Consider the following 13,180-nt stretch of genomic DNA (forward strand, 5'->3'; position numbering starts at 1 on the left):
CCCCTACTCATACAATGAGGAAAAAGTCCTGGTCAGAGACAGGGCCTTTGGGAACAAGGGAATCTGAGTTTCTGTGCCTTGGTGGTGAGTGATCACTCCAAACATACAACGCCTTTACTAGGGCCTAACTCTCTGCCACGACAAAACCCACAGTAATACGTGATAGCCATAGAAAGCAGGGTTATCAGGCACCCTAGCACCAGGCAGCCAGGTTTGCTGGGGAGAGGCTTAGCATAGAAGTCTTATGTGCTGCTGGTTGCTGCTTCTCTTCTCCCCAGCAACTACAGCTTTGTCCATGGGGCCTCGTCTCCTCTTTCCACAGCAAAGGGCTGTAACCCAGCTTGCAAGGAGAGCCAAGGCAGCCAGCATAAATGCACACTGAAGTGGAGGAAACCCTGATGGGGGGACACCCTCACCCTGCTGCTGCAGGATTGAAGCGCTGTGCTTGAAAGCCAGAGCTGAAGAGTTTGGGAGGAAGAGCAGGTGGGCAAGGGAGAGAGAAGAAACATGGAATTGATGGATGTCATTTTGCATTCCCTCAAACACTGTAAACTAAAACATACCCCAACATTTGCTCAGGGAATGATGGGGATAGGCAGGGTGACACGATCCTTACAGCCCTGAAATGGAAATGGGAGCAGAGGGATGGAGCAGGCCAGTTATGCCAGCTCTGTGCAGTCAATTGGAAGCACTTCATGGTCCTTTGGAGCAGCACGCTAGGGTCAAAGTCTTCATCCCCAAATGCTTCTTTCTGCAGACCAGCAAATCCAGTTCCCTGGACAAGGTGGGTGGAACAGCAGGCTTCTCAATCAAGTAAGAGCTAACAAGGCCTCAACTCTCACTGCTCAACCTCCATTCTGCAGTACACTGCTTTGTGAGAAGGGCCATGTCTCAGACCCATACATGTGGCAAAGGTCTCTTATAGCCACATGTCACAGAGATGCAACACATCCACCTTGTAGCAGGAAGCAAAGGCCAAGCAGAACCCTTACCTCTCTGCTGAAGAAGGTTCTTTGACAGGCACCCTCTAAGGCAGGATACCAGGCACCATGATGGACCTAACAGACAGCCTGTGAGTACAGTGAGATGAATTAACTTGACACCATCTGGCAGCAGTTTTTCATTTTTGACAATATTTAAAACTTAATTTGAGCTCAGGCAGTGATGAATAGGGCTCAGATCTCACCTGGCTTTGGTAACCTCCTGACCTAGGCACATCAAGTCATTTGTCTGAGGCTGTAGGTCCTGATATTTTATTGCTATGTCTAATCTAAATAGACTGCTGGGCAGTGCCCTTACTGCACCCTGATAATCCTGGATTGATCGTGGTGAAGCAAGAGGGAAGCAATGACATCTATGCTGTCTTTCAGCAAACACATGATGGAAGCTGATCATGTTTAAGCATGCTCTCCCAGCTGAAATCTGTAACAGATGATAGTCATGAAGCACTAGTGTTCCCAAACATCTAATAGCAAGAGGGCATTTATCACTATTACAATTATATCTTTCAAAATCTGCCTTTTCTTTCCCCACTCTAATTAGTGCTTAAGATTGCTCTAATGTGTGTATATATATAAAAGTATGCATGTACGTACACATACAGATGCTAGAGTCTATATAAATAAACAATCCCTTCAGACAGAACAGCATGACAGCAAGAGCTTTCAGATGAAAACATGGTGTGAAAATGTAGCATGTCTTTTCTCTTTATGTTCTATGGCAAATGCAAAGGGAATTTATTGCTACAGATATGTGCAACCATTTTTATCTGATTACCTGTGGATGCTCTATACAGCTCTATGCTAGAGACAGTATGTTCTTTCCTGCAGAGATCCCAGTTTATTACAAGCACACTTCCATTCTTTCATGTCTTTATGAATTCAAAGGAGCTGCTTAGAATTTGTCACTTATTTTTAACAGTACAATTTTCTTTGGAAGGAACATACTTGCTAAGCTTGGCATGTGATATTTAATCACATATTGACCACTCAGTATTACTTTAATGCCTCCTGTCAGCGCCAGTACAGCAGGCAGAGTTCAAGCAACACATTTGCCTGGAGTTCAGCATTCATTTAAATCAAATTTGTCAGCTTTCAATTTTAAATGTAATGTTTTATTTTTATTAAACGCAAGTTAATAATGCCTTGTCAGGCCAAGGGCATGTTTTAATGTGAACAACTCAGATGGTAAGTGAAACTGGAGCCATAACGCCCCTCTAAGAGAGTCATAAAATCATCTTAATGCCAGCGTCACAACCTAGCACAAACACATGCTGGCTTTGTGTTCAGTTGTCTCAGGAAGCCTTTCAGATATTTAAAACACCCCGACACAAATACACACACATACACACATCCTCTTAAAAGCACGTGTTCCTGGGTGTAAGAGCCTACAACACTTGTGTCCGTTACTTACAGATTTCCACGTGCTCTTTTTCCTCTTCATAAGGCGTCCGACTTGACTGGCAACAGAGCAGCCTGGGTTGCTAACACTGTCTGTTCTCAGCTTCAGCTTTAATTTTCCATGATGCTATCTATAGTGATTTGATGGTTTTTTCTTTCCCAACAGTAGTTCTGCAATCAAGTGTATGCATATAAACACAGCTTTTCTATAGGGAAGGGCAGGCACAGCAAGCATGTGCTTACTTAAATACACGCAACTGTATGTCCGGGTGCATTAACATTAGACACACACATACACACATGTATATAAAAATTGTGCATTGCGAGCATGTAGAGGAGTTCACCTATGCACACCACACACTGCATGATACCCACAAGTGATAGGTGGTCCTCTGCAATATTTATCTTTATGTGAGTGAAGAGCTATCCCTCTTCTCATTCACAAAGACAAATGTAGGAATGAGCAGCTGTTGTATATTAGAGGGTAGGAGATGGATGAAGACTGATACAACCTTCTAAATATACCGTAAAGTACAGCACCGTAAAGTAGCGTTACAGAGGGTGGTGAAGCACTGCATCTTTACCCAGCACTTCCCAGCAGCAGGACAAGCCCAGGAGCCAGGTCCCCATGCTGCAACTGCGGGCTCTGGGGCCATTCAGTGGCTGTGCTGTGCTGGGGATGGGTAATGGCACATTATGTCTTTCACCTCTTAAATCACCAGCTCTGAAGGGGCGCAGGTCAGCAGTGGCAGAGCCATCCCCTATCTGACAGCTGTGCTGGGGCAGTGGTGGCCTGCATGGCCCATGCGTATGAGTGTCCCCATCAGCAGCTCCCAGTGTGACTGACACTAATTGGCACCCTTGTCAGCAGGCTTGTCGGAGAGGCTGAGGACTGGGCTGGCACAGAGGTGCACACACACTCCTCTCACCTGAAAGCCAGTTTCCCAGCCAGGGGATGGAGCCCATTATCCTGCACCCTGCTTCCCAGGGATGCCGTGCTCAACACTTCGACAGCCACTAACACAGTTACGGCGCAGGGTAATAACAGCAAAGGGAGGGAGGGAGGTCCACAGAGGTTAAGCAATGTTTTCCAGTGACATTTGAGAGGAGACAATGTATTGCTGCTGTGGAGAGAGATGGCAAAGCTATTGGGAGGGTCAGAGCCAAGGAAGAGGGAGGTTTCATGCTGAAAGTGCCCAGAGGGTTTGCAAGACAGATCCAGGCACCCAAGGCACTTGTGCCCAATGCTGGTGACAGCAAGGACTGGCCTAATGGGATGGAGAAGGCCCCAAGAGTGTTTTAAAAAGAAAGAACAGAGTTTCTCCCCAAGTTTGCATCAGCCTCTGAACATGCCTCCCCTGACCCTGCTCAGGGAGATATCATTCGTGCAGGGCAGCACTGCTTGTCCTTCACCACTCTCAGCTGAGCACAGGGAGAGCAGAGGAGCCCCAGTTCTAGGGGCAAGAGAGGGGCAAGCCAAGCATATCTGCAATGGGGATATTTACTTTTCCTGTGCTCACCCACACCATGCAAACGCACAGCATCAAGCTGAGGTATTGGGCTTTCCTTCCAAGCTTTCTTTCATCTGCCAAAGTGCAGCAGAACAGACACCACAAGCAGGTTGTGGGGTGCCCCACGTCCATGCAGACATAGGTGCACTTAAGCTTTCCACAGCCTTTTCTGCCAGGCAGGGGTATGGACAAAGTCCCTTCAGAGATCCTCCAGCTAGCCAGGAGTTAAAGGCCACATGGTGCACTTTTGGCATGTCTCCTTACACTTCACCTTTAATTGCATCTATTTTAAAATCTCTCCACAAGTCATGCTGAAAACCTATGATTTCCCAGCACTGCAATATCCAACTAGCTCAGTTCACCTCCATGGCTTTCCCTTGCTTAGGGGTGCTTCAGTTGTAATGGCTTTCACCAGTCAGAGTTTACTTCTCTTAAGCTAACCTCCACACCCAGTGCCATCCTCAGTGCAGGATGAAAACACACCTCTGTCTGGCTCTAACACCCTCCTGTGGGTTTTACCTGTCTGATCTCCAGGATGGTATGAGGAGCCCTTGCTCAAGCCCACGTCCATCATGGCCAGCATCTGGGAGTTGCTAGGAGGACCCTGTTCCATGCTAGTGGTGCAGCAGAGATAGGCCAATGCAGATCCCAGCTTGGGACCTTCTCAGAGATGGAGCTCAGAATCCTTCATCCTCCATACGGAAAAGAAAGGGAAAGGGTGTTGAAAGAGTTTGTACCTGAGAGCAGCAATGCACTGGGCAGGCTTGGACTGGGCTGCAGTGCGACTGCACCCATGGGCAGCTGGGCTGTGGTGTTGCTGCTGTCACTGCCAGCCAGGGCTGTGGTTGAGAACATGTAACAGTGCTCAGGTAGCAGTTTCTCAGGCTTCACTGCTGTCTGGAAACCAAAGCCAAGACCCCTCTGCAGGGTGAAGACATCTTGTCACACAGCCCAACCCCATCCGCCACCAGGAAAACATCTCCCACCATGTCTCCCTATGGAGAGAGACAAACCCCCCCCTAGAAAACTCATGTGCATTTATTGGCTGCTGTGTTCCCTCTGGAGATCAGTGAGATTTTCCTAAGGGAGACATTGCACCTGTATTTCTAGCCTTCGATTACCCTTCCCTGCCATGTGTCCTGCACTACTGGATTAGTGCTTCCCATTGCTGAATGCCACACATCTGTCCCACTCTGACACCCCAGATTTATCTCAGCTCAACACAATTAGAGCTAATGCTGTTACATCATCATCAAACTGGTGTAACAGAAAATCAGCCCGAAGAGGTTCACATCCATTTGCATGTTCATTCAGACTGTCCAGACATAATAAGGCTGCCCAGATTCTAATGATCAAAAATGCACATAGTTGCAATAAGGCACATATATTAGTTATAACTGTGCAGTTCAAACATGAGCTAGTTTACATAAAAGTAATTAGAATCACAATTGACCTTTTGTAGAAATGTAGGGCTATGCTTAATTCTAGCCACCAGCATTCAAAACATTTATTTAATAATATTCCTACTTCCTAACTCATAATTATATCTTCTTTAAAAAATCATTTTACAGCAAAGCGTAAAGGACTTGTATCCTGTGCAGTCGAGGAAGAGAAAGCTCTGTTCTTTATACAAACACGCTCAAATGCACAGGAAAATGGTCTAACATTCAAAATCAGAGTGAAAAAAAACCCTGTATGTTTATTTAAAAACTACATGAATTGCCACCAGGAAAGCAGTTATATTTACTCCTTACCTAAGAATGATCAAACAACATGCAGTCATGTGAGACCCCCACTTATTCATTTCTCTGTTTTTCTGCACTGTGTATTATTTTTCATACCACTCAGAGAAACCCCTTTCTTTAATGAAGAATACATATTTAAAGCAATGTGGCATCACTGCCTTCCATGATTCCTGGCACCCTGGGCTGAATCCTTCTCCCCTGCAAGGCAGCACCAGCCTCAGGGGTCAGGGAGAGGCAACAAAAGCATCAGCTGGATGTGCTACTGCAGGAGGAAAATGGGGAAAACTCCCTAGCAGTTTTATCTGCCCTTAAAGTCCATTTGTGTTATTTCTCAATTCCTTCTCCATGCCAGGATGTCTGGCAAGAGAATAGCGTGGAATTTGAGGGGATGGTTTGGAGGGGTCCATCAGAGAGCAGGAATGTTTTGCATGAGCGGGGACAGCTGGGGCAAGCCCACCATTTGCAAACGTGCCTGTGGTTATGCTTTCAATAGGTGGCACTTATGAATAATAATATGCATAATCTATCTTGTGCCCAGGCAGGAGAGAAAACATAAGTGGACAAGCCTGAAGGCATGGCCATCTATTAAAGGTTGCTTGGGAATTCTCAGCAGAGTTAGGGCAAAACTGTGCTGCTAAACATGGCTGGGGGATTTGCATGTTTAAGAAAACAGGACTAATTGAAAATCCCTCTCTTCTGGGTGAGTGATTTACATTTGCTACAGAGGGTGAAATACAGTTCTGCCCTTTTGTTGTTTATTTGATTGCTTCCACTGCTAACTTTCCTTTTTATTAAAGAGCTACAACACAGACTGTCAGAAAAAGCCCAAATCCCCAGGCCGTGCTACGCACCTGAAGTCTAAACCCTGCAGGAATACACAGTCCTGCTTTGTTCTGTGGCTGGTTGGAGACACCTTGAATGAAGTACCCAGGGCTCAGGATCTTAGTAATTAAATATAAAAATCATTAGGATTTTGAAGAAAAAAAAAAAAAAAGAAAAAAAACCACCAAAACCCACTCTCCTAGCTATTATTGCAAGTGTAACTGAGGTCTATTCCCTCACCAGCTGTGAGGACACTAGATCATAAGGGAAAGACATATTTGACTTTAAAGTAGTCCAAGAAATAATGAGGCAAGCATCTTGGGCTTTTCCCAGAGAAATGCCCATCAGGCTCACCCTTATTTTCTATCTGTTTATATAATGCCCTAGCTGCTTTCTTTTAAAATAAAGAAAAATTGGTGTTATTTAAAAAGAACAAGTACATGTTTAACTCAGGTGAATCCACTTCCTTTGCACTGCTAACTAGGGAGCAGCCACTGTCCAGATCCCCAGGGTTACCCCTACTCCCTGGGGACCATGAGAAATTACCTCTATTCCCATGGAGGAAACCATCCCAAGAAACTGCTCCCACTGGCTCAGAAACAAGCCTGGTACAGAGCTGAGGAAGGAGGCTCCAAAACCCAGCATTTACCTGTGAGCTGCAGCAGAGGAGCAGACAAGGAGGAGCTCTTCTATGAGACATCAGCTTGCCTTCAACAGAAGCTCTATAGCTAGGGACACCACAAACATGATGCTCGTTAGAAATGAGATGCCAAGAGTACTTACAACAGTGATTTCTAGGTGCGTGGCTCAGCTGATGGTTGACTGCAGCAATGACAACAGCCTCAGAGAACAATAGGAACTCAAGACACCACTGGGGCAGGAAAGTCACACTCACCCCTTATTCATCAACACCTCAGATAACCCAGCTGCAGAAGATGATCAGAGTGGTGGTGTTTTAATTGCAAATAGCAGTATGAGGAGCAGAAAACCTCCTTGCCTTAGTATTATTATAGGCGTGGGGTGGGGGGGGAGTTTAACACTGTGGATCACAACTGGTAGCTTCATACATCCACGTGCACAAAAGGCAGAGCACAAGAAGAATTGGAGAAAGCAACACATGTTGATATAGCACCAAATATTTCAACTTAAGTAGTGCTGCTGGCCAAAGGGAAAATAAATAAATCTATCAGCACAGGAAGAAAACACACCTCCAGATCTTGACAAAGCTATGGGAGGTTACTTGGAGGATGAATTCCCTGGGGCAGTTAGAAGTGGCTGTGCTCTGCTGCAATGTATTCCATTCTGGGAGTTAGCCCAGCAAGCTCTCCAAAGATGCCATGACAGATGAGCTGCCAGCCCAGGGTTTTCCCACACTCTACCTGTGGGTGTTCCAGGGAAAGCAAAATTAAGTGCTGAGAAGGGGAAATGCAAGAGGAATCCAATATCAGGCTTTCTGCTGGCTTCAACGCTGCTAATCGCCTCCATACATGTGAACTGGGTGTAAAGCGTTCCCACATCAGAGCTGTAGCTGTGCCTAGGTGTAAATTACTACACACGGTTCGAGGCAGTGCTCAGCCATGCCCAAGCTGCCTAATTAGCAGTTGTTAGTGTGGCTGAGCTATAAAGTGCTAATATTCAAATGTTATGACTGTGCTGCCTCTTGCCAAAATCCATAGTGTTCCGTATCTGGCTGGTGTTACTGACTAAACTCTCTCTTCCCTCACAAGCAGAGGATCAAAGGCAACCGTGCTAATTAACCCCTCTTTTTAGAGCACCCGTGGTGAAAATGTAATGCTGCACCAGGGCTGCTACCGCAGCAGTGCCTGGCCCCAACAAAGCAGGAGATGCCATGGGGCTGCAATAGCAGGTCTCTTGCTTTCTTGCTCAGGCGAGGCAGCCCCCTAATTTGGGAGCTGATGTTCTGGGTGGTGAAGATGAAAAAACTGAAGGTTTTTTTCTGGCAGTCCTATTATTTTAAAACTAAGCCCTTCGACTCATGCAGTCAACCTCTAAAACAAGGCCTACAGGACTGGAGAAAAGCACTCGAGTAACATATAGTATTTGACATTGCCCATGGCTAAATATGGGGAACAAGATGTTCTCTGTGGCCATACCAGGCTTCCTTAGTCATATATGCTTTAATTTAAGCCCTGCTACAGGGAGAGATCCCCAGCCCCGTTCCCCCTTCTGAGTAGCAGCAGCAGGGTAAGCAAAACGTGCGCCCGCTGAAGCATGGCCAACGCGACACCAAGGCTTGGCTCTGCGCACATCAGCCCAGTCAGGCAGGAGCATGCCCTTGGTGCACTTCATTTTGGAGTTATTTGCTATGGTTAGCATCAAAGACGTTTCCTACTCTTGCACGCTGTTTACGTCTCGTTAATTTCATAAATGGCAGTGCATGTCTGATCCCCTTTCTCTCCGTCTTTACAATCATTCCTAAATCCCATCGGAAGCTCAACACTGAACCCAGCCACCACTGCCTGTGGTGCAGAGCCACCCCTGGCACGGCCAGCTTTAGGAGGAGAGGGCCACCAGCAGGGCTCAGGGACCTTTGTCAAGGGTCTATCTCCCCAAGTGACAGGATTCCTAGGCACCCAGCTGTGGCATGTGAATCCACAGGGATTCAGCCCAACCTACCTGTACTGATGTTGGCACCCAAGTGTCCTGAACTCACAGCTCCCCACAGTTCTGCAGAAGAGGCTGGCTACATGATCTCTACTTTGCAAATGGAGACAGGACCTGGCAGAGGCAGCACAGATTTCCCTGGGTGCAGCAGCAGCATACTTTGTCAAAACAGTTCAATTTATTAAGCCTGTCGGACCATAGAACCATAGAATCAGCTAGGCTGGAAAAGACACCTAGTCCAGCACAAAGCCACGTCACTAAGGGCCTCATCTACACACATACCAACTCCCTCAGCCAGATGAACTTCTCAAGAGAGGAGAACCTGATTTTATATTGTCTTTACAACACCTTCTGAATATTGCTTCAAACACATATAGCTCGGTGACTAACAGACGTGGGTTTGCCAGCACTGCTTGATTCGAGTATCCCAGCACTGAGAAGCTCTACTGAATTCAGACTTTGGCTTCACACAAGGAGGGGTCGAGGCTGCGATGGGCAGAAAGGCTTTCCTTACCCAGTACAGCCCTCAGACGCCAGGCTCAGCAGATACGGGCATGGGGAGAGCTGGATGGGGCTATAACTCTTTGAAAATGCATCCCATAAGAAAAAGCGACTTTTTCCAGCATCCTACAGTTAAAATTAAAGAAACAAACACACAAAACCTCATCAAAAGCAGCAGTCTCTCAGCAAGGCAGGCGTCAGCAGAGCTGGGCTCAATCACACGGCGCGGGAGGGGAAGTCCCTGCGACTGAGAAGCAAATGGGTATCTGCAGCACAGCATAAATTAATAAGGCAGCTGCTGCTTTTGCAGGGGAATCAAACCCCAGCCATACTCTTTCACAAACAGGAACTTCACAGAGGCACTATAGGATATTTCATCACTAAGTATTCCAAATTTGCAACATGAAAAATATTCTCTAGCGTTAGTTACATTATTTGTTTCACAGGGAGAGGATTAACATTCCTGGGGCTCAGGAAAGAGGCACATGCCACTGAAGCAAGCAAATATGATTATTTCTTTGTTTTCACAGGTCCTCGTGCAGGCGACTGCAGGTCTTGGAGATACACTTCAGGCCTGTGTCAAAGTATGGCACTCCTTCATTAGCACTTCAAGGGCTCTGAATCTGAGGAAGAGAAGGACTCCAGTCATAGAGCCAGATTCTTCACCAGTTTACACCATGTAAGTGTGGGGCTACTCACAGTTTATGCTGGCATGGCTGAAAATGGTACCTCTTCCCTTGTATTTGCATCTTCTACATAAGAACTAAGGAAAAAAGAACAGAGAAACGGATTACTGTCTCATTTACACCAGTGTAACTCTGGAATAGTAAAACCAACCCCAGACAGTTGGAATGTCTTGGGGAGCTGATCTGGCCCAGTGGCTTTATTTCTGGAGCTTCGCTCCTCCTCTGAATTTTAGAAGTGATATGTTCATTCTCTGAGGCAAACCTCATTTTCCAGCTCAAACATTTTATGCAGTGTTTTAGGAAGCTGTTTGATACTGCTGCACAGCCTCCAACGTTAAGTATTACCAATAATGTATTCTTCCACGTAACCTCTTTAACACTCACAACAGAATAAAATAAGAAAACACATCAACAAAAAGGAATTGCCTCCGCTTGCCAATGCCGTGTGAATGTTAAATTCCCCATTTCACAATGCAGCCATCCCTGGAAAACTCCGAGGGCGGATTAACGCTCTTCTGGTACTTCACCGTATCAGAACACGGATTTGCAGACAACAGCTGCAGCAAATTCCCTCGACTGAGAAGAATTACAAGTATTATCACCTAGATCATTAAACCGGGTTCATAGATTGCAGGATGTCTTCAATCAATTCATCTAAGATAACTTGAAGCCAGCTGGACCCCCTCAGTGAGAACTTGACTTAATTGGCCAATAAGTGGCTGGAAAAGGTGGCTGCGATTTGATAAAATTACAGGCTGCAGAAGTGATTACAGTTTGGAGAACCACAGAGGGTAGCCTCCGGGTCAGCCCTTTTGGAGAGGGCTAAGTTAATGTCCACTATTAAGTGCTGCTGTGAAAAATGTGGGCCCACTTGGTGATCAGATGTAAAGTGTATCCAGGTCATTCCTCAGCTGATGGAGAGAGAGATGTGAGCATTTATCACTGCTCTGGCCTCATTTCTGCCTTGGTAATAGTCGTACACTAACAACTGCTGGCAGTTTCATGGTTTTCTGGGTACCCTTCATTTTATTGGCATAACTAAAATATTATCTGAGCAAAGCAATCCATCTGCTTAAGAAAAACACTTTCCTTCAATTATGTCCCCCGAGTCTTTTCTTAAGAAAGGTTAAAGCACCAAGAAGTTGAAAAAATATACATTTTTATTCTTTCCAATCTACTGCAAATATGCTTGCTTGTTACTGGGTAAGTGGTAGGTCTACATATTTACCATTGCAAAATGTTAGGGAATACTCCTACCTTTAGGAAAAGGGAAAATTGACAGCATTGGATTAGTGTTTAAGTACAAATCATTATCTAACAGTCTACCTTACCCCTCTCAAAAACAGAAAAAGAGGAAATTGCATAAACAATTTAGCCATGATTTTTATGTTTAATAATGAAATAGTTTAGGTCATTTGCAGAAAAGCAATGTTTTTCTAAATGGAGCTACAAAGAAACCATCGTGTTCCTCGATTGTGTTAAACATGGAAAAAACAGAGCTTGATCCTGCTTGTGCTCCGCAGGCAGGGCTCCCATTGACCTTGGAGAAGGGCTACTGGACGCGGGTGCCTCCCAGGCATTAACCCTTTTGTTAAAGCCCACCCCAAGATAGGGTTTGCAATCACTTCTGCACCAATAGAGTGTATCTGCTGTGATTCCATGTTGCTGAGGCTGCATATTTTTCATGGATTGGATAATTTTCATGGGTTTTGTTTTGTTATTTTTAAATCCCTACCTTTTACAGAGCTAGCTCCAAGACTTGCATATCTGATGCAGATATTCAGAAGTAGCTTGGGCTCATTTTAAGGACTTTTTTGCTGATGGCTAAGTTGTTGTAATAGTAAATGGTGGAACACATAGCCGAAAGCCTAGGGGTTGCATAGTCAGCTAGGTGCACACAAAACACATATTAATGAAGTGTGGAAGGACAAATTACACATTTTACCATCAAAACAGCAAGGGATGGGGCACTGACAAGATGATTTTAGGATGCAGGTACTAGGTCAGAATTCGACTTCAAAATAAGGTACAAAATGCTTACTTTCTTAAAATGTTTTCCTTTCGTATGTCGGAACAACTGCCAGAACCCAGTTTTGTTTCACTTATAGACTGAAAGTAGGTTGCCATTTTGTTGCTGGATCTCCTACCATATAACAGAATATATATTTCTTCCCAAATAACAATGACTTCCATCCCACCCAGGCACAAAGCACAGTCACCCAAGGCACATGATGAGGTAGGCTCTGTGGACAACCAGTCTGCAGTTTTTGAATGGAGCATCTATTCGTGGGGGCTCTCTCAAGAAAAAAGGTGATGGGTTTAGTTTTTCCCTTCTGTGGGGTGAGGATGCCCTTTTCCAAGTGTTTCTGGTAAAAGCAAATCCATTTTAGTCATGTAAAAGTTGCCCTTAGTTTCAAAATATAAGGTAGAGAGCGAGAAACAAACTGAAAAGGGTCAAAAAAGCAAGATGTCTCCAGATTGTCAATATGACCATGCAGCAGGCCTTCCACCCTTACTCTGATTTTTGTTATGTCTGTGTTCTCCATCCACACACCACCCCCCCCCCCCCCCCCCATATTTTGTGGAATAGACTTGATTTTAGCCTGCAGCCCTCTGGGACTTGTGACCCTGCCCTGTCTATGGGGAAGCACGACTTGGTGGGACCAAGCTACATGGCTGAGATGGGGACTACCCCCAGCTTCTCCTGTTCTCTGGGATAACATTTCCCCAGAATTAGTTGCCTTTCACCCTGCCTCTGTAGATGTGCCTATTGCCTTCTGCATTCAGGGCATTTATCCCAAACCTCTGCATGAAAATATGGTGCCCACCACAGGCACAGGGAGATCACAGATGTTTCAATCCATGGTCCTGCCAAGCATTTCCCCACTTAG

Source organism: Lathamus discolor, chromosome 3, assembly GCF_037157495.1.
Source record: "Lathamus discolor isolate bLatDis1 chromosome 3, bLatDis1.hap1, whole genome shotgun sequence".
NCBI classification, from domain to species: Eukaryota; Metazoa; Chordata; class Aves; order Psittaciformes; family Psittacidae; genus Lathamus; species Lathamus discolor.